General features: G+C 34.9%; 1 long non-coding RNA gene across 1 annotated transcript; it reads left to right on the top strand.

Annotated features, from left to right (window-relative positions):
• The first annotated feature begins 391 nt into the window (after positions 1-391).
• On the top strand, positions 392-11,500 carry LOC105466250 (uncharacterized). Its single transcript, XR_011619365.1, has 4 exons — positions 392-500; positions 1,627-1,815; positions 2,681-2,723; positions 11,417-11,500. It is a non-coding gene; the product is annotated as an uncharacterized lncRNA (long non-coding RNA).
• The last annotated feature ends 15,943 nt before the right edge of the window (positions 11,501-27,443 follow it).

Raw genomic sequence — 27,443 nt, 5'->3', positions numbered from 1 at the left:
ACGGTGAAATCCCGGTGAAACCCCATCTGTACTAAAAGTACAAAAAATTAGCCGGACGTGGTGGTGGGCGCCCGTAGTCCCAGCTACTCGGGAAGCTGAGGCAGGAGAATGGTGTGAACCCGGGAGGCGAAGCTTGTAGTGAGCCGAGATCTCGCCACTGCACTCCAGCCTGGGCCAAAGTGCGAGACTCCGTCTCAAAAAAAAAAAAAAAAAAAGGAATTCATTGCCTGGTACTCATGGCCTTAGCAATTCCCTTCCCGCAATTAACTTGCCTTTAACCTATAGACTACAACATTGAAGGCCATGTTTGTTCTTGGGTTACAAAATGCTGTGACTTCAGTCTTATTGACCGACTTTCTCCCTTATTGGCTTTGGTGAAGGAAGCCGTTATGTTGATTGATGTGACAAGAAACTGACGGTGGCCTCTAGCTAATGGCGGACAAAGATCTGAAACTCTCTGTGCAACAACCCTGAAGAAGCTGAACCTAGCCAACAACAATGTAAGTTTATAAGAAGTAAATCCATCACCAGTTAAACTTTTAGATGAGATGCCAGCCCCATGGGACACCTTTATTGCAGCCTTTTGAAAGGCTCTGAAGTAGAGGACCCAGTTTCAGGGGGATTAATCCCCTACAGAACCTGGGTGATAATGCGTGTTATTTTAAGTTGCTAAATTTTGGGATAATTTTTAATGTAAAAATAGGTAACCAGTATAGAAAGGGAAAACATTCCTGAAACATTAAGTTCCAGATCTTAAATGCTTCCATCTGGAAATGTCAAAGGCTATGTCGGCTGAAAGCCCTTTTTTCAGAACTGATCTCAAAGGCCCATCTAAATGCAAGAAGACTAGGACATGCAGGAAAACCTGTATACTGTCTGGTGTTCAATGTTTCCTCTGACACAGATGCATAAAGAAAGCACCATATACATTGAATTTTTAATGCATGTATTCTTGGCCTAATACTAACTCCACATGTAACCATCCAGGTAACAACTTGTTGCAATCACTGGCCAAAGATTTTTTATCTAATCTATTTTCAGCAACATCATAAAGTTAATCCAGTCTAATGAATGTCGTTATCTGCACATGATATTTAAAATATTTTCATATTAACACACTACAATCTAAATTTTATTCTCCCATAACTACTTTATTTATGCAGTATTTATGTAGTATTATTTTTACCGATTTTATAAATGTCGAACAAGCCTGGAGGGGTTCAAGCGTCTGCTCAGATCACAGAGCAAGATAGTGGCAACATTAGGTCTTAAGTTTAAGCCATCTTTCTCAAAATCCTGTGTTTTTTTATTTGTGAAGAATACATTTTGCTGGTCACTCTTTTTTAGTGTTAGATTACATAGCAAGTTCTTCCAAACAGTATGTACGCTAACCAAAGAAAACCATGCTGCTGAATATTAAAACTGCTAACTTGGATGTGTGGTGTAACAGATGCTCTAAAATGACGGCTATTATGACTGCAATCTTTAGTCAAATGTACAGCTTTAACAGTAGCAGGATTGCAGTCATCTATGCCTTAAAATCAGAATTAATAAAATAATATTTCTATATAAAGAAGACTTATGTCTACAGTGCTTGTAAGGAGAACTCTTGGACTTTGTTCCTAGACCAGAATCTACCTTGCTGTGAGACCTTTGGCTCCACACTTGATTGACTTGTACCTCAGTCAATCCAGATGGAAAAATGGGGAAAAAGCCAGAACTCACTGAAAACCAGATGCTGCATCTGAGCTGTGGCTTCCTAAGTAAATGAATTACAAAACATTGTTCAAGAGTGTATGCATTTGAAATATTCTGGTAAGATAATTTTTTCTCACATAAAAACATATACAACTTGTAAATTATACATGCTCATGTTTTGTTCTTAAGGACAATTGTAACTCATAGAAATATAATAAATTTTTTTGTTGGACTCTCTAGTGACACGAACATTGTTTAACATTCACTTTTTGGGGGGAGAAGATGGGGGTAATTTTGTACTGCTAGAATCTGCTTTGTGGGTATATTTGGCATGTGTTAATATAGATATAAATATATACATAAATACATAATGATACTTAACTAATACATTGTGTGCTATAAATTATTAAAACATATATTTTTGAACAAGGAAAATAAGCAAATAAAGCTCATAGAAAAGGGTAACCTATTATTTTCCGTGGTACCACTTTAAGAAAATTTTGCACTTACATATCACACAGATGACAAAAACAAACACAGTTCCCAGGAAGAAAAGTCTACGATCAGTGTGGGACAGTAAAAATTAATTGTTCTTTTTTTTTTTCATACCTACACTGGAAACATTGGAATGCCAAGTAAATGGAAGTAGAGAAAAATAATTGATGACACTGGAAATCCAAATCACAGGCATTACAAGATGGTTTTTGCCTAAGAGTCAACCAACATGCAGACTTTCCGAGTGGCACATTGAGGGACCTTTTATTCGATATGATTATTCTTTTATATATAAGGGTCAGCATTCCCATGGGGACACCATGGATCTCTGTCTGTCTAAGGTGACAGAACCAGATAGGGATACAGAGTGAGGATTAAAGTTGGAAACTTGCAGTTATTTCAGGGCTAAGAAGCTCTACAAATAAAGTTCTGCTAGTTTTAACAAATAATGCAACTCAACTATCTCCTTCTTTTTTATATTTTCCAGTAACAGCTTAAGAAGAACATTTGGGTTGAGCAACATTTTTAAGGTTGTGTATTCCTAAGTTACGGATTAACCTTGTAAGACAACTGGTTGGGCTAAACAGTGACTTTTAGACATTTAAAATTTAGAGAAAAACATTAAAATGCTGTAATAGGGGACTGATGAAGTGTTGACTATGTTTTATTTTGCTATAAAAAAATATTTTAAAGCTTCCCACAGCAAAGCAACTGCTACTTTTATCACTTTACTTATTTTATTTTATTTTTTTTTTGGAGACGGAGTCTCGCTCTGTTGCCCAGGCTGGAGTGCAGTGGCCGGATCTCAGCTCACTGCAAGCTCCGCCTCCCGGGTCTACGCCATTCTCCTGCCTCAGCCTCCCGAGTAGCTGGGACTACAGGCGCCCGCCACCTCGCCCGGCTAGTTTTTTGTATTTTTTAGTAGAGACGGGGTTTCACTGTGTTAGCCAGGATGGTCTCGATCTCCTGACCTCGTGATCCGCCCGTCTCGGCCTCCCAAAGTGCTGGGATTACAGGCTTGAGCCACCGCGCCCGGCCCACTTTACTTATTTTTTTAAATTAATTTTTTTTTTTTTTTTTTTTTTTTTGAGACAGAATCTAGCTCTGTCGCCAGGCTGGAGTGAAGTGACGCTATCTCAGCTCACTGCAACATCTGCCTCCCAGGTTCAAGTGATTCTCCTGCCTCAGACTCCCAAGTAGTTGTAATTGCAGACACACACCACCACGCCCAGCTAATTTTTGTATTTTTATTAGAGACGGGGTTTCACCATGTTGTCCGGGAAGGTCTCAAACTCCTCACCTCATGATCCACCCACCTCGGCCTCCCAAAGTGCTGGGATTATAGGCTTGAGCCACCATGCCTAGCCTATCACTTCACTTCTATCACCTTATCTGTTATGCTTATTTTTCTCATTTTTCTTTTGACTGGTTAGAACTTTTAAATGAATGTATATTAGTATGTATAGCAGTAGGTATTTGGAAATTAGTAATAAACAGATTTGGTGATTGTTTACAGCACATTTCCATACCTTTTAATATAAGAATGATTTAATTTCAGTTCATTTGAAGAATTAAGGACACTTAGTAGAAAAGGTCTGACAGTAAAATTACGAAGTGGACAAAAACAGTTACAGAATCCCCAGCTTGAATTACATGATTTCAGCTGAGATTGTTTAAGGGGAACAGCAGGAGAAAAATTTCTGCTCTAAGCAGCCAGCTATTTGGGCTGAGAGTTCCAATGTATGCAGATACAGATGGGAATCTGGTGGTGGCTCAGAAAAATTTCAAGAATTCCTAAAAGTTCACAGTTTACTAGTTGAGAGTAATATGATACAGAAATTTTTAAGTCACCAGAATACAATTTCATTAAAGTTTCCATTCTTCCATCATGGGAAGAACCATACTACTCCAAGCCACAGTTGTTCATTTTGCATCTATTCTGTTCTACATGTAATTTGTAGTCTACATGGAGATAAGCTTTGAAAGTGAAAATCTGATCATTTACTTGCTTCTCGTAGGGTAAATTCATTCTGTTAACATGGCTTACAAAACAATTTGGTCTCCTACTATCTTCTCCATTCTCATCTGTGAGTAAATTCACCTTGCCTCTTTTCTTTTCAACCTTTCTGACTTCTCCATCTTTCATAATTTCCCTTAGCTTTCCCTTCTTAGGGTGTCTGTACTGGATGTTTTCTTCTACCAGAAATATTTCATCCTCTTCTTGTACAAGCTGAAGATTTCTCCTTGCCTCATTGAGAAAGTCAATCTCTTTTCTCAAAATCTTTCATTTTAATGCTTCGAAATGCTTGCCATAGATGTAATTTGACATGTATTTGCATGATTACTTAATTCATTTGATATCTCTAGACAGAATTCTCTTTGAAATCCTACTCTAGATTCTAAACTCTGTGAGAACTGTGTCTCTACTGCCTATTGAATGCCCTTCTACTATATTGGTTGAAAAATGAATGAATGAATAGAAGTATCTTTGAAAAAATGGAAATGAGATCATAGAATAGTCATTATATAGGTGAGTCAGTAAGCATGAGATTTAGGAAGAACCTCATTAAAATAACTAACTTTTGGCTGAGTAAGGTGGTTCACACTTGTAATCCCAGCACTTTGGGAGGCTGAGGCTGGCAGATCATGAGGTCAGCAGTTAAAGACCAGCCTGGCCAACATGGTGAAATCCTGTCTCTACTAAAAGTACAAAAATTAGCTGGGCATGGTGGTGCATGCCTGTAATCACAGCTACTTGGGAGGCTGAGGCAGGATAATTGCTTGAACTGGGAGTCAGGAGGCAGAGGTTGCAGTGAGCCGAGATCATGCCACTGCACTTCAGACTGAGCTACAGAGCAAGACTCCATCTCCAAAATAAATAAATAAATAAATAGCTAGTTTTCAGTTGATATGTAGTTAATTAGGTAGCACAGAAGAGAGGAAAGTAAATTGTTTACTTATCAGTTAAATCTACAGTGTTAGGGCGCATCACCTGCTTTAAGAAAGATAAAAAACACTTTCTCTCCCTTCAAGTGCTTCATGTAGGTGTAATGACAATTTTACAGTCCATTTTCATCTTTACAGAATGTGCCATATAGTTGAAACAGAAAATGCTTCATGTTTGGTGTTCTGTCTTGTGGAAATTGTATTTCCTATTTTATGATTACATCTAAAGCACAAATGATGATTCAGACATGTCATTGTGCAATACATATAAGATACATTTTTCTCAATGAAAAGCATATTTTGTTGCTTGAATAAATACACCCCTCCCTTTCTAGGTCAAGTGAGATATTGTTTTCTTTTGTTACAGAGATCAGAGGCACTGATTTTCTTCCTATCTTTGCCTTATATCATGAAGCAAAAATAATCTCACTACAAAAAATAATAATTTTGTAGGTGATAGATATATTTAGCTTGATGTAGTCTTTCAACAATGTATACACACTTCAAAACATTATACCCCCAAAATATTGTCTTATTTTTTTGTCATAAGCAAATGCAACAGCCTGAATAAATTATAAAGCAAAGAGTTTTATTTGGCACATGATTCTGGAGATGGGAAGTTCAAGATCTCGGGGCTACATCTGGTGAGGGACTTTATTTCCCGTATCATAACATGGTGGAAAACATCACAGGATGAGGAAGGGCGACAGAGGGTGAGAGTGTGTGAAACACACACAAAATTTGTGCTAAACTTATTCTGTTCATAGCTAAATCAATTGCAATACCTAACTTACTCCCACAATAATGGCCTTAATCCATTTATGAGGGCAATGTCCCCATGACTTAATCCCTTCTTAAAGTTCCCACCTTTCTATACAATGGCAGTTAAATTTCAAAATGAGTTTTGGAGGGGACATTCAAACCATAGCATATATATACAATTATTACTTGTCAACTAAAACTAAAACTAAAATTAAAAATAATGTTGTCAGTTTTAACCAGAGTTCTGTTTCCCATAGAGAGAGGGGAGTTGTTTGGAGGAATCATTTACCTTGACTTATGTTCTCCTGAATTCCTGTGGCAAACCTAGTCTGAAATATGCATGAATATTAGATTTACTGAATAAATATTCAGTCCTGAATAATGATTTTTTTTCTTGTCTTTTCAATAAGAATATATTTCTTGGAAAGTCTCCTGGGATTCTCATAGCCATAGTGCAGCTCAGTTTTATGTTTCAGAGGATGCATTTTATTTGTCTCAGAACATTTCTGTTTGGTATTGCTAACTGCAGAACAAAATAGCCAGCTCTCCTGCCCCAAGAAGTCTCCCTCATGAATAAGCCCCATACTTATGGACTTCTACTTTGTACTTGAAATTCACACAAGTAGCCATTAAATAAATTCCTAGGTGCTGAGTCTGTTCTGCAGACTCTGGCTGAGTGACAGATGAAATAAGCATGCTGACACAGGTATTTTGCCTGACAGTGCAGCTATGGGACCACACGGCTCTGCACTACCATTGAGAGTCTGGCAACCACTGAGAGAGTGCAGCCCTCATAAGCTGGCAATGCTAGCATTTATTTAGTACAGATTTAGTGACAAAGGCTTAGAGCGAACACAATTTGTGGGTAATAAACATTGTTGATCCCCTGAGTAGAGAGCAGTACTCTGCGTGAATGATCATAGGTTGGTTTCTGGAGATAGGAGTAAACAAATTAATCTAGATGAGTTCCTTTACATTCCCTTGTCAGCTAACCCTTGCTCTTAAGATAATTTAACTGCCTTCAGCTAAATCCTCTTTTGAAGCGTTTGCAAAACCTTTTGGCCTTCTAAGAAGGTTTGCATCTTTCCCTATAATTTTTATAACTTTTCCCTCCACTCTGATCCATCTCCGACATCTAGGTCTTGTAGGTAGTCCAACTCTACTAATACTCAGTGAACATTTCATGATGGTTAATGATGGAGAGAGAAACATGGTGTGCTGGTAAGAACGCCAAATGGGCTCTTGGAAAACATGGATTATAGTTTTGGGTTGAGAAAGATACTCAGATAACATACTTATCACTGTTCTAAATGCAAAGTAAGCAATAAAATATCATTACTGTTATAATTGGGTCACTTGTCTGCAAAATGATGTATTTTATCTCACTAACTAAAATGCTGTAAGTATTTTCAGTAAATCTAGAAGCCTGTGGGAAATAAGTGGACAGGGTTAAGTACTGATAACTAGAGAACACATAACTTATTATAACATGATAAACAAGGTGAAACATTCTTCAGTCACTTCAAGGTGATTTTGAAAATCAATACCATAATGAGAAAATAAATTATTTTGCTCATAGACAAGTTTTTAGGTGATATGAGTTGACCTATATATAACTAAATTTTAGAATAGGAGTGATATGAAAAACATTTAGTAACTCTATACAGACAATCACAAGTTATACACAGTGATTCTTTGATCACACAATCATTTTTGAAGCCATCTCAACTGGGAATATGTAGTTACCATGAGACACTCTCTTTGCCTTTGGTGTTCGAGTCACAGTGGTCTTCTTTAAGTTCCTCAAAGGCCTATTGTTCCTTCAATGCCTTCGTACAGGCTAATGTCCCCTGCCAGGAAAATCACTTGTCTACAATCATTCTCCCTACCTAATTAAATCTTGCTCACCTTTCAAATCTTAGCAAAAGTGTCACTTCCCTTAGAAAGCCTTTGTAGGTTATCTCAGACAAGATCAGGTCCACTTATTCTAGGCTTATAGCTTCTTTTAATTTTCCTTCATGATGATTATCTTTAAGTTATTCATCTGATGTTCATTTTATCACAGCCAGTTTTCCACTCTTCAGTGAGAGAAAGCAAGCTCCAGGAAGGCAGTGTCCCTGACTGTTGGGCTCACCTGCTTATCCCAGATGCCTAGCATACAGTTCCTGGCAGATCATCAGCGTTGAATACTGTTTGTTGGATAACTGTATAAATGAATTTCAGAATCCAAGCTATGGTATCTGAATGCCTTAATATGCTATTGTTTTGTTATAACTGTACTCCGTCACATTGTACTTATGTATTTTAATTGACTAACTGAAGAATAACTAAGTGAAGTCAAAGGCCATGACTATTCCACAAACCTAGTGGAAACTCTGTAGGACTTCAACAGTGGCTTTCTATGTGATGTCTATTGTTGCCAACTCATGTTTACTTTTGTGTTTTTTCAAAGCCTTCTCTTATGCTTAGAATATGTATGAAATATAGTAAAATTGATTTTTGGGGGTTACAAGTGAGGCTCTGTTATTCACAGAGGTTTGCTGACCTTGCCAGATAAATTAACAAGGTGCAGGAACAGATGTAGGAAGACGATTCAGATCTCCAGTATTAGTTCACATTTCTGATTTATGCAGTGCTCAGGAAAGAGAAAACCACTTGTCAGAGCCCTACCAGTGTGTTCTTGGTCAGGACTGGAGCAAGTCCAAAATGCAACGTCTTATATCAGAGAAATGAAAGAGGACGCAATTCAGAGAAGGAGGTCCCAGGGGCTCCCCATATGGAAGTGCCAATCTAAATATGAAGCAAAGATCCAGGTTAAGATCATAAACTAGAAATGAAATAGCAAGTTCAAGGGCCAGAAGGCTTGATTAACCGGGGTGCCAACTTGGCAGGTCAGGCAAGAAGAGACAGAAGTGAGGAAATAAGGGCTCTACGTACAGCCAATAGGGAAAAGGCAGGCATGGGTAGGTTTTGGAAAGTTTTTAAGTTTAAATTTTGATTTTGTTTATTTCCTGTGGGGTCATAGCTATTGAATTATCCTAGTTCTAGACCTTCCTCATGCCTATGCTCCCAGCTATGTGCTAGAGCCCATTTTCTATGTTATGTTGGATAGTCATTGGAAAAGAAGTTCAATCACACAGATAATTCCTAATTTCTACAGGATTTACCAGTTCCTTTTTTCAGGCGTGAACTGGATATAGAATTACAGTTTGGATTTATTACCTAGTGATCTTAGAAAAAGAAATGGTACAAGTTAATTATAAACATGTTTTAAATTTTGTAGTGAATATTGAAGTAGATCAATTATCATAGAATCAGAATCTTAGTCATCTTTGTGAAGTTAACATTCCTCTAGACATTTTAAGTGTCTAATGTATGCTATCGTTTAATGGATCCCTCATGTATTCATCCTCAGCTTCAACACTTATCCACATTCTGTCATTCTTGCTTTGTTTAATAGTTTCATTAGTACTGTCTTTCAAACATTGGGATGTTTGCTGTGCCAATGCTAAATGTGCAGTGGTGAGGCCATGTCGAAGTGGGACTTCTTAGTATATTGTTCAGAATACTCCAGAAGGGTTTACTGAAATGAGCAGATTACCTCTTAGATGAAAGCAGAATTAAAGGATTTTCTTCAAAAGAAAGAGCCTCTGACATATTGAATCTTGCCCTTTTAAAATGTGCGATGCCAGGGACAGAAAACCAAGGACGTTACTTTGGTGAAGCAATATCTTTCTAAGAAATACCACTTCTATACATTTATTTATTTATTTATTTATTTATTTATTTATTTATTGAGACTGAGTCTCGCTCTGTCACCCAGGCTGGAGTGTGGAGCGCAGTGGCGCCATCTTGAGTCACTGCAAGCTCTGCCTCCCAGGTTCATGCCATTCTCCTGCCTCAGCCTCCCAAGTAGCTGGGACTACAGGCATGTGCCACCAAGCCCGGCTAATTTTTTTTTGTATTTTTAGTAGAGACAGGGATTCACCGTGTTAGCCAGGATGGTCTCGATCTCCTGACCTCGTGATCCGCCTTCCTCGGCCTCCCAAAGTGCTGGGATTACAGGCGTGAGCCAGCGCACCCGGCCCACGTCTATACATTTAAAATAATAAAACAATATGAAGCATACCTGTTCCTAAGAATTAGGAAAGCTAAATACAAAATACAAAGCACAAACAAAAATGCTTTTTTGTGTGTATGGAGGATAAATGTTCTCTCTTTCTCTCTCTCTTTAGGACGAATCTGCACTGAGTCCTCTAGGACATCACAATGTGTTAGAATAATTTTTATGTCTTTTAATGTTTAATGTCACCTTTTTCTTTCTTTTTCCTTTGTACCTCTGCCAGTAAACCCAGGTACATAGCAGGTGTTTTGTAAGTGTCAGTTGAATTAATTTAATTTGTTTCCTTGAACTAATTTTTTTCTTTCTCAATTGATTATCCCAAAGTTACCAGCCTCCTCACTACCCTATTCTGTTTTAGAATAATAGCCACTGCCATAACGTGCAGTTACATTCCCTGCCATATATAACATGATGATGCTGCTGGTGATGCTGATGATGATAATGGCATCATTCTTTGCCCCTTGATTTGGTTTTTAAATGAAATACAGTCAATGAGAAAGTATCCCTGGCATTGTCTTTGAATAATTCCTTTCCATGCATATAAAAACTCTGTCATGCTGCTTTGTATAACTTTACTACCTTTTAGAAGTCATGTTGAGATCTGTCATTGTGGAACACGTTGAAGCCCTGTGGGAAAGGGAGATGTTTTAATAGTTTCTACTAAAAATGACATTTTTCTCTTAAAAGTCTCCATTGTGATTATGACTCTGACAAAAAAGGAGGATTATTTCTATTCTTGTTCTCTTTAATGAGTTGCAGGTAGAATAACTTATGGACACTGGAACATGGGAATTAAGTTCTTTTTTCTTTCAAATCAATCTGTTGTCAGAGAAGAGATGGATATTTGGTGAATTTGAAATAAAACGTCTCATTTATAATTGATCTGATACAACTCTCAGCATGCTTAGTGTGAAACTCATATTATCTTCCACTTCCAAGGACAAAGACTCACTTGTTAAAATTATATTATTGGTAGAAAAATTTTAAAACACCTATAGTAATGTACAGCAATGGGTGGCAAAATGTATGATGGAGCATTTTAAAAGATGCTAGAAAGATAAATGAGTATTTATAGGTAACTACAAGTGCTGATTCTCTAACTACAAGTATTCACTGAACTTCATGAAGGCAATAATTACTTCTTTTTGGAATTATAATTACAAAATGTATTTGTAAAGTTGTTATTACCTAGATCTCCAGGAAGTACAAGTTATAAACTTCTATAAATTAGGCCTTCTGAGATTTTAAAGATATTTATAAAAGATTCTGTATAAGAAACATTGAACCTTTTTCTGAAAGCCGGGAGTTTTAGTGCACTTTATGTTAGAGTATTCTTTAAAAAAAAAGCAAGAAAGATTTCTCCTCTCACTTTTTCTTCATTTCGTTCTGTAGATGTCACTGTAGCATAGGGAAAAGGAAGAGGACTTCTTTTCTTTTGAAAATATATGACTTCTACATGCAAATGAAAGAAAGAGGTGATTTGATTTATTATGCCAGGGTTGTCATATCAACAATACAGTTTCCAAGCAACTAGAAGAAGAAATTATTTTATAAATTTATTTGCTTAGACTCATAAAATGGACCAAATGGAAGACACTTTTTTCACCCGTGATTATGTGGTAATTAAAAAAAGTCATTACACAGAAATTATGCATTAAATTCGCATTACTAAGAAGAGTTCAAAATGAATCATGTGAATGTAATCAATGCCAAAAGACTTAATGAAGATTTCCTGCTTCCAAGAAAGCATTGTTGTTTCATGTTTATATATTTTCGATAATTGCTTTCCAGGGTCTATACCAATGATTTGAGTAAAATGGTTCCAATTTCCTTCTTCCAAGAAGCTAACATATGCAATTTTCACTATTATGCCCTTTAAACACTCTTCAGAATAAACTCCTTATAGAACCCTGGTGCTCATTCTGTTAGACGTACTGCTTAGAATCCTCTACTTATGCAAATGACCTGTACCAGTTCTTAAAAAGACTTCCAAAAAGTTACTAAACTTATTAGAAAATGAAGCATTGATTTTTTAAGCAATTGCCCTGGGGATGTTAGAGGCTTGTTAGACATTCACAGTCCATATTCCCAAAACATCTCTTATGTAGTTTAAACATTTTCATTGCTATTTTTGAGGTGCTGCTTATGTCTCTACTTGGGAAAAGCCTGACCTACATGTAGCAGAGCTAGTCTTTTGTACTTTCCTTTTATTAGAACTTTCTCCAAGGTTTTTTATTTGCTCAGATTGCTGAGATATATATATCTCACGCATAACGAACTTCTTAGACAAAGGAAGCAAAAATCTGCATGCAATCCTGGGACAAGATATTTTGTATCCATCTATCACAAGCATATTTGTTGACAGAGAAAATTAATACTGCCTATAGAAAGCATCCCTTTCCTTTGCTTTGGCAAGGATGCTTTTTTCTTTCATTTTGGTTGCTTTTGGAAATTTTTTTTTTTCAGAGGCCCATAGGCTGTACATACCTAAAGAATTAAGAAAAAAACACTTATATTAAAGAATTACTAACCAAACCACAGCATTCTACTAAATTTTTCTATTCAAAATATTGACAAAAAGATAGCTATAATTTTCCAAGCTACATGTAGTGGGACATTTTCTCTGACCAATTCAGATGCATCTCTCCATTGTTAACAACATCTTTTGTAACCCTATAGACACTTCAGAGAGTCAGCAAGTGGAAGAAAAATATTTCTTCCTTCAAAGGACATTGTCCTTATATTATTATGCTTGCAACACAATTGCCAAGTAGTGCTGTTTCTGGTACTTAGTCCAACTTAGACTGTGGATATTTTCTTCCTTTTTGTTTGTTTATCTTCTCAAGTCACTACTGCCTCAGAAGAAAGGACAATCAATTTTGAGATTCTTGCCAGTGCTGCATATTCCCAGGCTTTACAATAAACATTCTTGCTATACTATGCTTGTTTTCTTGTTACTTGTCAATGCTCTGCTTCATTACTTCTGTATCTTCTTCTCAATATTGTGCTCTTAGGCACATTTTTCTTATTATCTTTCTGGGGAAGTCAATCTATTTGTATCTTCTCCTGTCTCAAAAAAGCAAGTGCACAAATTTTGTCCTCTGTACTTTTTTACATCAAATTTTTTTTGTAAAACTGTTTCTTTGATTTCTTAATGGAACTCATAAGCTATCACATGTGCCTTCCTGTAAGTAGACAATGAAGTTTGTAATTACTTCAGAAAATTAGGTGGGAGATTTAAAAATGAAGAGGAAGGGTTTCCTTTTTTTTTTTTTTCCAGTATGAATTCCCTTAAGTCTTGGTGAAACTATCTTGACTAGTGCTTGTCAAACTTGAATGTACATTAAAATCACCTGTGGATCCAGTATTAAGGTCTATTCTGAATCTGCAAGTCTTGGAAGGGTCTGGGCCTGAAATCTCAGCACTCAGGTTATGCCTATGGTATGAATCTGCACACTACTCATTGAGTGGGAGGATCCTAGAATATTTCCATCTTGCAGATGGAGAAGCTGAAACATAGAGTGCTGAATGGACATATCAAATGTCTTTTTCTGATTATTACTCAATCTATCTAGAACTTAAGTGTACCAAAACAAAAGTGGACATATATTTTTTCTGTGCAGTTTACATAAAGAGATGGTTGATGCCAATTTTCCTCTTCTTGAAACCAGTTCCAGTTTCACTTCTCTGTATAAGTGAATTAAGATTCTTTTCTCCTCATTAAAATTCCCATGTTTATTTATCAATAAAATTAACATAGAAGACAATTGAAGCATAATATTTTAAAAACTCAAACCTATCATCTTCCTTTAATCTGAGAGGCAGAGATTTGGAGAAATTAAGCAAATTAATCTTAGAGTAATGACAAACTATTTCATAGCAAACACAAGAATATTTTAACACCAGGAGATCTTCATTATGTCTTAATACAAGCTTTTTTTTTTTTTTAAATGTGAACTTTCCAATAATAAAATAAGTGCAGTAAAATAGATGGGTTTAGACATTGATGGTGCAGCAATTAATTTTCTTTCGTGATTCATTTTTCTGACAGGGAAAAAGCAGTAATATAAGGACATGAATGTTTTTCTCAGTGACTTCAAGAAAACCCTGCCATTTTGAGAAAAAAAATTCTGAAATGAGAAGAATCTATGGCTGATTGTTTCTCCCGTTTCTAATGTTTTCTACTATAGTTGGGACCCTTGTTATTCAATATATATTCCTTTCAGAACATTAAGGGTGGTCATTGATATTTCAAAGGTAAATGATTTATTTGTTATAGTTAATAAGAAGTTATGCACCTGGGTCGTGTGGTATCATAAATAAAGATGGAAGGAAGAAAGGATTTTGGCGAGTGAGAACAGAGACATACAGCCTTAAAGTAATGCTAAAGAAGGGCTTTCCAGGGAGGAACAGGGAAGGAAAACAGAACATTTTCAAAATAAGACCAAGTCAGCCTCAGACAGAAACACATTGAGCCACATATATTTGGCAATTACAAATGAATGGCTTTCCAAAGGAGTAAGGAAGAAGCTTAACCTGAGCTTCAGAGATATTAGAATATACTTCCAAATTGTAGCAAAACTTGGGTATGTAAGTGCATTTTGCTATGAAGAAAATCTAAAATTTTCAATAGATTCTTAAATGGACTTATGACTACAACAAAATAAGGCCCAAAGACTTATGATAAGATTCAGTAACTTACAGGGAGTTGATGAAAAAATTCTCCCTGGTCCCGCATGTATTTTGAGTCAAGATTACTCTTCTGTGCAAAGAAATGCAGAAATCAACATGTCTTGCTCTTTTATAGAGATGGAGTTTACTTTATGTCTAATATCTTGGGCTTTTTTATATTTAACTTAAAATAAAAAAGATACGTTCTTAAGAAACTTTGTATAAAAGTTTTTTTCTGTGAGAATTGTGCAAGTGTGATTTTAGAAATATGGAGAGGATTAATGTACCCATAAATTTGCTGAAGTCAAGAGGCAGAGCTTTTATTTATATAGTACTGATAAAGAAAAATTAAAATAGGAAAGAAAATATAGTTTGGAGTAGATGTAGACTTTTCCGCCTAATTAAAATTAATTAGCTCAGTTTGATTGAGTCATAATAACAAAATGTATAGCTTTTTCTCATTTTTAATAGCTCTTCTTCCACCGAATCTATTCTGGTATTTTGTATTTAATTTTGGCCTAGCTCAACCCAGTGCAGTCCATTTACTAATTAATTTATTCAATGAAATTTCTTCAATGCCAACTACAAACTTAGCATTGTTTTAAACTCTAGTGTTTTGAGAGAGCAATATTCCAGTAAATAAAATTCATTGCTTCTAACCTGAAGCAGCTTACAGTTTCTGAAGAAATATGTTAAGTAACAATATGTGGCAGAAAGTGTATTATTGTCATGTTGGTTCTACAGAAAGCAAATATAATGGGATTTCATGCAGTGTTGGAACTCTAAAGTTTCTATGAATTAGGAGGAATGATGCTAGTGTTTGGAGAATGAATAGCATTTTATCACTGTAAAATGTGTTCTTTATTTCTCTATTGTTTATTGATTATGTTCCCTTCATATATTACTACTTTCAAATTTATATTTCTGAATCTGCAAAAAAGAAACCAAACTCTTTCCTCTTTTTGAGGTTCTTAGTGATGATCAGGGAGGTGACTGCATAGTAGATCCTTAATGGAAATGGTACTGAGAAGGTGACCATTTTCACCAGCATGAACTACAATGAACCATACTAGGCTTTTGTATTTTAATTTCCTCATCTACAAAGTGAAGGTGTGATTTATAATTAGATACACACACGCACACACATTTATGTCTAGTTTAGCTTTGTAATAGAATGCATATTACTAAAACATCAATTTAGCCATACTCCATGGATGCATTTGTCTTCTTGTTTATTCATAAGTGATTAAGCCAGACATATCTGCTCTCACTGATCTTAGCTTTTAAATAGAAAAGACAGGAGAAAAGGTCTTTCTGCTGTGGTGGAAGAAAATAGAATACTATGTTACAGAATTGAGGGTGGGAATTGAGTTGGGAAAGTGGTATAATTACTTTTCAAAAAGAGAAAATCTTTTTTGTATACTGGTAAAACTATGTGAATCTAAAATATATTTAATTTTTGTAAAGATAACCTACAGAATGAGAAGACAAGTCTTGCAAACTATGCATCTGACAAAGGCGTAATATCCAGCATTTACAAGGAACTGAAACAAATTTAAAAGGAAAAAAAAAAAACAATAAAATGTGGGAAAATGGCATGAAAAAGACACTTTTCTAAAAAAGATATACATCCGGCCAACAATCATATGAGAAAAAGCTCAACATCACAGATCATTAGAGCAATAAATGCAAATCAAAATCAAAATGAGACACCATCACACAATAGTTAGAATGGATGATATTAAAAAGTCAAAAAATAATAGATGCTGGTGAAGTTATGGAGAAAGAGGAACATTTTCAACCGATTGGTAGGAGTGTAAATTAGTTCAACCAATGTGGAAGATAATGTGGTGATTCCACAAAGTCCCAAAGACAGAATTATCATTTGACCCAGCAATCACATTACTGGGTATATACCCAAAAGAACATAAATTATTCTTTTATCAAGATACATGCATGCATTGTAAATTGCAGCACCATTCACAATAGCAAAGACATGAAATCAACCTACATGCTTATCAATGATAGACTGAATAAAGAAATTGTGGTACATATATACCATGGAATACTCTATAGCCATTGCAAAGAATGAGATCACGTCCTTTGCAGGAACTTGAGTAGAGCTGGAGGCCATTATTCTTAGCAAACTAACACAGAAATAGAAAACCAAATACCACATGTTCTCACTTATAAATGGGAGCTAAATGATAATAACACATAGATACATAGAGGGGAACAACACACACTGGGGCCTATCAGAAGTTGGAGGGTGAGAGGAGGGAGAGGATCAAGAAAAATAATTAATGGATACTAGGCTTAATATCTGGGTGATGAAACATGTACAACAAGCCCCCATGATATGAGTTTACCTATGTAACAAACCTGCACATGGACCCCTGGACTTAAAAAAATAAAGTAAAAAAAATCTATTTACTCATTTGAAAAGATAGTTAAGTTGATTATTTTTAAGTTTGAGATGATTTTGCAATCCAAGCTTTTTGTAGGCTCAGAATACAGTTGTCATGCGGCAGGCATGTTTGCTTAATAATTCAACTACGTTGTTGTTGTTTCATTGCAGTGGACCTCACAGTGAATATCACAAATTACATCAGGCATAATAGAGCAGATATCTTCAAAGCAATTTAGGAGCTATTTCCCCTTTTTCACTATATCAAAAGATTTTCTGTTGTTGAACTTGACAGAAACAGACAAGGCTCTGCTTTTCAGGCAAATATTGAGATCTTTGTGGCATTTACATTTGCACAGAAAAATAAAGACAAAATGTCTGCTGGATTACCCAACATTTGATGGACAATAGTATATCTAGGGGATTAAGAAGTAAGTGCCATTTGTATTTTAAAAAATTGACCACACATTAGGTACTGAATTTGTGCACGACTATCTTGGCTCAACAAAATTTATGAGAAACAGTGATCCAAGTAACTTGATTTTTTCTATTTCTTGAAAGCAACAGAGCAATTAGTGGCTATGCATGATTATTTTATCTCTGGTCATCTCATAAGGCATTAAATACTAGCCAGGTTAGAGTCATTTATCAGAAATATGAGTATATCTTGGAAAAATTGAACGAGCTATCATTCCTAGTATTTTACAGCACATTAACACATTTAGCGTTTGTATTAAATACTTTTTTTTCAATATGACAGAATAAAATACTGTAATTACTAATAGCTTCCAGGAAATATATGAAAAAGTATTGGATACAATGGTATGATATTAGTTTGAAAGATTACCTGCCTGTATTGGATAGATGTCAGTGATATGTATCTGTTCTCATAGATACCAATGCATGGGATTTAAACTGTTTACAAAGACAACTGAAAAGATGCCTTTAGGATATTTTTAGTCAGATATAACAATAGGTCATATATTTCAAATATGAATCTCTATTGAATGGTCAAATATGGCCATGGAAACGAGTTTAATTTGATCACTTCTGTGAGGCAGTTTTTTATTTTAGAGGTGAGGAGAATTAAATATCTTTGTCTGAACATGTTTTCAGGACAAATAGGGGTTTTCATTGCTCTATGAATTATCTCTAGATTAGGACATCACACCAAATTCTGCCATATAGCAGAGTGCCTCTGATTTGTTATTTAAGCCCTCTGGGATTCAGGCTTTTTCTCTACATTAAAATGAGAAGGCTAAAACAGCATGATCTCCAAGGTTCTGTGCTGTCCAAAATGCTATAAAATCTACATATAGCAACTGAAAATATTTGCTAAATATGTTTGTGTGTTTTTTGGCAGAATAGTGATTTTTAGAAAAGTTGCCAGGGAAAAATTCTTAGTCGATATTTTAAAAATGCATGTATATTCCACAAAAATTAAAAATTAAAATGCATATCTCTCCTATATAATTTCGCTGAAAGAAGCACAAAAATAAACATTAAGAGAAATTGTAGTATTTTAATAAAAGGAAGAGGTTTCCTAAATAGAAAGTATTTTCCATGGATCTTCACATAATTATGATGTCTATTTTCAGTTATTCCTAAAATAATTGTTTGTATGATTTTGACTTATTAAAAAGTTCAGTTTTAATTTTTGGTGATACACAGCATTGTGGCTGTTTAAACTAAAAGTGTTCCTGACAAATCATCTGCATCTGCAATAGTTCTAACAGAAATTGATGTACTAATTTTTCCAATAGGCAACTGAATATCAAAGCAGTTAAAGGGCTGTCCATGGTCACTTAATAAATTGATTAGAGGAAATGTGGAATTTTGGCTGCCTGATGTGATATTCTTTCCGTTACTCAGAATGTCTCTTAGAATGAATAATTTATTCCCATTGATGGGCAAGAGTAGTTGGTATAAAAGTTGAGAATAGAGACTGAAGGGTCCAATAACATTCTTAATTCAAATATTTAAGGTACATATATTGGATAGGAGCATAATATTTTTATCGAGTAGTAGCTCTGATTGAGGAAGGAAGTACTCATAATGATTGAAGAAGAGTGCAACTACAAATAGGAAATTATTTTTGGCAACTGAATATATAGTCTCAGAACATATGGTCATATAAAGAAACAGGCAATAGCCCAGATAAACAAATCAACCCTAGAGAATATAGATGCAGATTTACATAGATATAACTAAGAAAGTCTTTTTAAAATTGAGGCATAATTGACATACATTATAGTGTTCATGTTTAAATTATGCAATTTAATGTTTTGACATATGTATACATCCATGAAACCATCACCACAATAGAGAGTAAACATATTGATCACCACTAAAGGTTTCATTATGCTCCTTATAATCCCTTCTTTCTCCTCCCTCCCCAACTAGGCAATTGCATATCTGTTTTCTATTATTATAAATGTTTGCATCTTCTAGAATATCATATAAATGGCATACTAGAGTATGCATTCTTCTTGTTTGCATTTTTTTTCAACTTAGCAACTCTATCTTGTAGTATGTAATTAGTATTTTGTTACTTTTTATCATTGAGCTATATTCCATGATGTGAATGTACTAGAGTTTGCTTATCCTTTTACCTGTTTTGGACTTTTTTTTTTTTTTGCAGTTTGTAGAGCTGCTATGAACAGCAGCTGTTGTCTGTTGTCACATGACATTCCTCCAATATGTCTTCTCTTCTGCTTATAAAGATACCAATCATATAGGATTAAGGTATACTCTATTTTAATATGATCTCATCTTATCTTAAATAATTAAATCTTCAATAATCAAATTTTCAAATAAGGTCATAATCTGAGGTTCCAGAAAGGACATGGAACTTTTAAAGAATCTATTCTATCCAGTACGAGAACTTTGTAATAGTATACTTCCATTTCTCCCCTATAGATCTTGTGATATTTTTCTCATACATTTACTTTCAAATGTTATAGTCCAATCCCATTATACTGTTATTTTACTTGGACAATTTTATTAAACATAATATTTTAAATTGATATCTAAGTGATATATTAGCTTCCTAGGACTGTCATAACAAACTACCACAAACTGTTGCTTAAAACAATCAGAATTGGCCGGGTGCGGTGGCTCACGCCTGTAATCCTAGCACTTTGGGAGGCCGAGGTGAGTGGCCTCAAGTGAGGAGTACGAGACCAGACTAGCCAATATGGTGAAATTCCATCTCTACTAAAAACACAAAAAATTAGTAGGGCGTGGTAGCGGGCTCCCATAACCCCAGCTACTCAGGAGGCTGAGGCAAGAGAATCACTTGAAACCAGGAGACGGAGGTTGCGTTGAGCTGAGATCACACCATTGTACTCCAGCCTGGGCAACAGGAGTGAAACTTCATCTGAAAAAACAAATGAATAAAAACAAAAACAAAAACACAACAGAATTTATGCTGTCACAATTTTGGATGCCAGATGTTCATAATGAATTGTGAACAGGTTTGATTCCTCTGTAGGTTCTGAGGGAGAATCTGTTTCCTGACTCCCTCCTAGCTTCTCCTGACTGCTGAACATTCCTTGCCATTTGTTGGCTTATTGCACCATAACTCTAGTCTCTGCCTCCATCTTCATATGGCCGTCTACCTTGGGCAGATGAGTGTCTCAAATCTTTCTTTCCTTTGTCATATAAAAACACCAGTCTTTGGATGCAGGGCACACTCTCAATTGAGAATGCTCTCATCATGAGATCCTTAACTTAGTTACATCTGCAAAGGCCTTATTTCCAAATAACATCATGTTCACAAATATCAGAGTTGGGACTTGGATATATCTTTTGGGGAGTCATTACCAACTCACTACAATTCGTATATCATAAAGGCTGCACTTTTAAAATGTACAATTCAATAGATTTTAGTATAGTCACAAAATGATATAACCATAAATGTTATCTATTCAGAATATTTTCTTCACTCCCTCAAAAAATTCCTTTGTCAATTTTGCCGTCTTTTCTGAAAGTTATTTTTACTCTTATATAACTCTAGCTTGAAATTTTTTTCTTTTGGTATTTTAAAGATATTGTTCCAGTATCTTTTTGCTTACATTGTTTCTAAGAAATAATACGCTACCATCCTTATCTTTGTTTTGCTGAATATGCATGTGTTTTAAAATAATTTTTTAAATTGTAAATTGATAAATTATAGTTGTGTGTATATATATATACATATATATATATATACACAAACACACACAAAGTAATGCTTTGATTTATAAATACAATGTTGAATAGTGAAATCAAACTAATTAACCAATTCATAACTCAAATATTTGCTATGTTTTTGTGGTGAGAAAAATTTGAAATGTTATCAATTTTGAAATGAAATGTGTGATAAAGTATTGTGCTATATTTACCATGTTGTGCAATATACCTCAAAGAAAAAATAAAGCCTTATGCCTCCTGTCTAATGATCCCTTTTTACTGTCATCTCTCCATTTCCTCCCACCCCTAGCCTGTGTTAACCACAATTCTATTCTGCTTCTTTGAGTTCAAGTATTTTAAATTTTACCTATTTATCTGTTCTCGCATGTAGTATTTGTGTTTCTGTGCCTGACTTAATTCACTTAACATAATGTTCTCCAATTTCATCTATGTTTTTGCCAATTACAAAATTTGTTTAAAACTGAATAGTGTTCTGTTGTGTATACATATCACATTTTCTTTATTCATTCATCTGTTGATATATACTTAGGTTGATTCCACATCTTAGCTATTGTGAACAGTACTATAATCATAGGAGTGCTGACATCTCTTTGACATTACTGATTTCAAATCTTTTGGCTAAATATTAGGCAGCAAGATTGCTAAATTACGTGTCTTGTTTTTATGACTACTTTTTAGATATTCTCTTTATCATTGGTTTTGAACAATTTGAGTCTGATATGCCTTGCAGTTTTCTTCATATTTCTTGTGCTAAGGGATCATTGCGCTTCTTGCATCTGTGAGTTTGTAGGTTTTGTCAAAGTTGGAAAAATGTCAGTCTTTATTTCAATTCTTGCCCTTTTTGGGTTCTCCAATTACACATATTTTATGAGTCTTGAAGTTGTCTTCCACAGGCCATTGATGCTCTTTATTTTTATCGTTCATTTTGTATAGTTTCTATTGCTATGTCTTCAAGTTCCTTAATACCTTCTTATCCCATGTCTAATATATCTTGATACTATCCCATCCACTATATTTTCATCTCAGATATTGTCATTCTCATCTATTTAAGCACAATTTGAGTCTTTTCTATATATTTTATATCTCCACTGAACTGTTGAAACATGTTTTTATAGTAATAATTGTTATCATTAGTGTCCTTGTGTGCTAATTCTCACATGTGGATCAGTTCTGAATGGTTTCAATTGATTATATTCAGTTCTCCTCATTACGGGTTTCATTACTACTTCTTGGCATGCCTGACAATCTTTAATTGGATGCCAAACTTTAAAAATTTTACCTTGTTGGTTCCTGGGAATTGTATTATTATATTCCTAAATCTGTTTTTAGATTTGTTCTTGAATTATGTTAAGTTACTTAGAAACAGTTTGATTATTTTTAATCTTAATTTTAATACTTATTAGGCAGGACCAAAATTGCATTGTGAAGACAATCCTAAGCCAAAAGAACAAAGCTGGAGGCATCACGCTACCTGACTTCAAACTATACTACAAGACTACAGTAATCAAAACAGCATGGTACTGGTACCAAAACAGAGATACAGACCAATGGAACAGAACAGAGCCCTTAGAAATAGTATCACACATCTACAACCATCTGATCTTTGACAAACTTGCAAAAAAAAAAAAAATGGGGAAAGGATTCCCTTTTTAATAAATGGTGCTGGGAAAACTGGCTAGTCATATGCAGAAAGCTGAAACTGGATACCTTCCTTACACCTTGTATGAAAATTAATTCAAGATGGATTAGAAACTTAAATGTTAGACCTAAAACCATAAAAACCCTAGAAGAAAACCTAGGCAATACCATTCAGGACATACACATGGGCAAAGACTTCATGGCTAAAACACTAAAAACAAAGGCAACAAAAGCCAAAATTGACAAATGGGATCTAATTAAACTAAATATCTTCTGCACAGCAAAAGAAACTACCCTCAGAGTGAACAGGCAACTTACAGAATGGGAGAAAATTTTTGCAATCTACTCATCTGACAAAGGACTAATATCCAGAACCTATAAAGAACTCACACAAATTTGCAAGAAAAAAAAAAAAAACCTCATCAAAAATGGGCAAAGGATATAAATAGACACTTCTCAAAAGAAGACATGCTTACAGCCAACAGACACATGAAAAAGTGCTCATCATCACTCGCCTTCAGAGAAATGCAAATCAAAACCATGATGAGATACCATCTCACATCAGTTAGAATGGTGATCATTAAAAAATCAGGAAATAACAGGTGCTGGAGAGGATGTGGAGAACTAGGAACACTTTTACATTGTTGGTGGGACTGTAAACTAGTACAACCATTGTGGAAAACAGTGTGGCAATTTCTCAAGGGTCTAGAACTAGAAATACCATTTGACCCAGCCATCCCATTACTGGGGATATACCCAAAGGATTATAAGTCATGCTCCTATAAAGACACATGCACACGTATGTTTATTGAGGCACTATTCACAATAGCAAAGACTTGGAATCAACCCAAATGTCCATCAGTGACAGACAGGATTAAGAAAATGTGGCATATATACACCATGGAATACTATGCAGCCATAAAAAAGGATGGATTCGTGTGCTTTGTAGGGATATGGATGCAGCTGGAAACCATCATTCTCAGCAAACTATTGCAAGAACAGAAAATCGAATACCGCATGTTCTCACTCATAGGTGGGAACTGAGCAATGAGAACGCTTGGACACAGGAAGGGGAACTTCACACTCTGGGGGGAGGGATAACATTAGGAGATATACCTAGTGTAAATGACGATTTAATGGGTGCAGCACACCAACATGGCACATGTATACATATGTAACAAACCTGCACATTGTGCACATGTACCCTAGAACTTAAAGTATAATAAAAACATTTAAAAAATTGCATTAACTTTAAGGATAACTATTCCTACTACTGAGGCAAGACTCTTGAACTCCGTGGCAATATCCCATGAATCATGAGAGTTTCCATTCTGATTGGTGCAAACAGGCACTATTCCCAGGGGCTTCTTGAACACCTTTGTTAACCCCAATCTTCTTCTTCTTTTTTTTATGAGACAGAGTCTCATTTTGTTGCCCAGGGTGTTGTCAGTGGTAGACAGGATCTCCACTCACCACAACCTCTTCCTCACAGGTTCATGCAATTCTCCTGCCTCAGCCTCCTGAGGAGCTGGGATTACAGGTGTGCACCACCATTCCGGGCTAATTTTTTTGTACTTTTAGTAGAGTCGGGATTTTTCCATGTTTTCCAGGTTGGTCTCGAACTCCTGACCTCAAGTGATCTGCCCACCTTGGCCTCTCAATGTTCTGGGATTACAGGTGTGAGCCACTATGCCCGACCCAACCCCAATCTTCACAGGTGGTTCTCTTTCTGGCCTTAGTGTCTTTGCAAACCTGTTCTGTCACATACTCTGTTGAATACTATCACATAATCCTTTACAGATATCTGTGGTTCTGTTTTGGTGTTGCTCTCACCTCTCTCTCCTCTCTGGTACTCTGGATATCAGTTATAGCCATTTTGGTTTCCCCGCACATTCAACTCTTCAACTCAGGGCATCTGCTGCATTCTCCTTTTTTGGAAGCTCTGTTCAGACAGTAAGTTGTGCCAATTGTAGGGCTCACCTTGTTTGCTCTCTTTCAGGGATCATGGTACTTCATTGCCTAATGTATGGTGACTTGAAAATTGTTATTTCACTTATTTTGTCTGTTTTAGTTCATTTCAAATGGAAGGGTAAATACTGTCCCTGTTGCCATATTTTGACCAGAGACGGAAAATTCAAAGGCTCTATTTTTTTAAAAATGAATTTTATTGTTGACATACATAACACAATAAAAAACATAAAATGTTAAATGTACAGTTCAATGAGTTATAATCACATACATGTAACCACTAATCAAGTAAAAGTAAAGAACGTTACTGATACCTAACAACTTTCTTTCCCCCTTCTCCTTAAACAAAACAAAGCAAAACAAGGCAAAAGAGAATATACTCTGAGTTATAATACTATAATTTCATATAACTTTATGTAAATGAAATCTTTAGGTATGCATTTTATATCTAACTTTTTTGTTCAGCATTATGGTTGCTATATTTATCCATGTGGTTGCATACAACAGTTCATACATTTTCATTGTTGTATTTTACTGTATGAATATGGCATAATTTATTTTTCAGTTGGAGAACACTTGGATTGTTACACACATGAACACACAAACACACACACAATTTTGGATATTTAGTTTCGAATGGAATTTTTGGTCCCTGGGTTTGTGTATGTTAAATTTTAGTAAATATTACCAAACAATTTTATATAGTGGTTTTAAGAATTCAGTTTTCTCTTCCTCCTCTCACAAGCATTATATAACAGGGATAGCAACACTAACCTTTGAGTATCATTGTCTGCTTTAAATTTTAGCCATTTTGGTATAGATGTAGTCTGGTGTATACATAGTTGTGTTTTAAATTTGCATATTCATGATGAATAGTGATGTCAAATTTTCATATGTTGATTGGTCATTTGAATATCTTCTTTTGTGAAATGCCTGTTCAAGTCTCTCGTCCATTTTATTTTATTATCTGTCTTTTCTTATTGACTTGTAGAAGTTTTTTTTTTACAATATATATGCTAGATACAAGCCCCTTGTTAATTTCATGTGCTGCAAATATTTTCTTCCACTTTGTAGTTTGCATTTTCTGTAATAGTGGATTTACATGAAAAGTTCTGATTTAATATAGTATAATTTCAATTTTGTCCATTATGGTGATAATAAAGAGAGAGAATCGTGCCTGCTCCAGGTTCATGAAAGAGAATTATGCTTGCTCCCAGTTCATTTCATGAAAATATTCTTAATGCTAACTTAAGGAAGATGTAATGTTTCATCTATTATATTTAGAATGGCAGTCTACCTGGAATTAGTTTTTATGTGTGTTCAAAAGCAGGAGCCAATTTTATTTTTTATTACATGTGTATATACATTTGGCCCAATGCCATCTTTTGAAAAGGTCATTCTTTGCTATTGCATAGTCAATCAAGTGTTGTCTTTATTATCGACCAAGTATCAAGTGTGAGTCTTTTTCTGAACCCTTTTTTTCTGTTCCATTGATCTACTTATCTATCTTTGCAGCAATACCTTATATATCACTTCAGCTTTATAATTAATCTTGATATCTAGTAAAGTTGTCTGTTTCTTCTTAATGTTTATGGCTTACAGCCTAGTCATTATTTTCCACAAAAGCATCTCATAGATCATATAGCACTTGTTACAGATAAACCATACATTTATACATATATTAAAATTTATTTAATTGCTTCTTCTTAAAATAATTTTCTAAACTTTAGAAGGTTAATCTTTATTTCCTTTCTCATCAAGAATATATCAGTAAGATAGTTGAGAATTAAAGACTGAAGAATCATCTATTTTTGTCTTATGTTGCTCATGGCATATAAGTAATTAATCTTCTCAATGATTTTTAGCTTTAACAATTGCTATTAGCATAATTTCTTATTAGAATATTCATAAGAAATATCTATTTATTCAAGTACTTTTTTGTGGGTTTAAAAATCCATTATTTTGCAACTAAATAGGCTCTAAAAGTTTAATCTTTGCAATAAGGTATGTATTAGAAAGATAATTAAATCTTTTAGATGACTTTGCCAATTATTGTAAGAATAATAATAATAGTGGACTCTACACCTCCATACAAATAAGGCCACACATCAATTTATATATTAGCATTAATATATGGAAGTGTCTTAGACACAATTCAGGGACTGTTCTCAGTCATCGATATTATCCAGTGAGTTCATAGAAAATACTAGGTATAAAGGAAAGGATATCTGTCAGATATTTGAAAGACAAACAGAGGTGATGCCAAGTCATGTGCCCTTAAAGATCTGCCTGACAAAAATCTCCCCTCACTGCCTTGTGGTTAAGTTATAGAGACATAGAAAATATGGAATGAAGGCACATCAGACAAGTTATGAAACAGTTGTTAAAAGATGACAAAACCTGGAATGAATGTTTAGTAGTAAATCAAGAATATTAACAATAAATTTAAAGATTTTGAGTATGTCCCTTTACAAACACAAAATTGGGCTTCTTTTTCCTGCCTTTTAAGACATATTCCTAAGCTATATATTACCCTGTGGT

The sequence above is a fragment of the Macaca nemestrina genome, chromosome 2 (genome assembly GCF_043159975.1).
Source record: "Macaca nemestrina isolate mMacNem1 chromosome 2, mMacNem.hap1, whole genome shotgun sequence".
Taxonomy (NCBI): Eukaryota; Metazoa; Chordata; class Mammalia; order Primates; family Cercopithecidae; genus Macaca; species Macaca nemestrina.
Note: the sequence above shows the minus strand (reverse complement) of the source record. Positions and strands in the feature narration are given on the sequence as shown.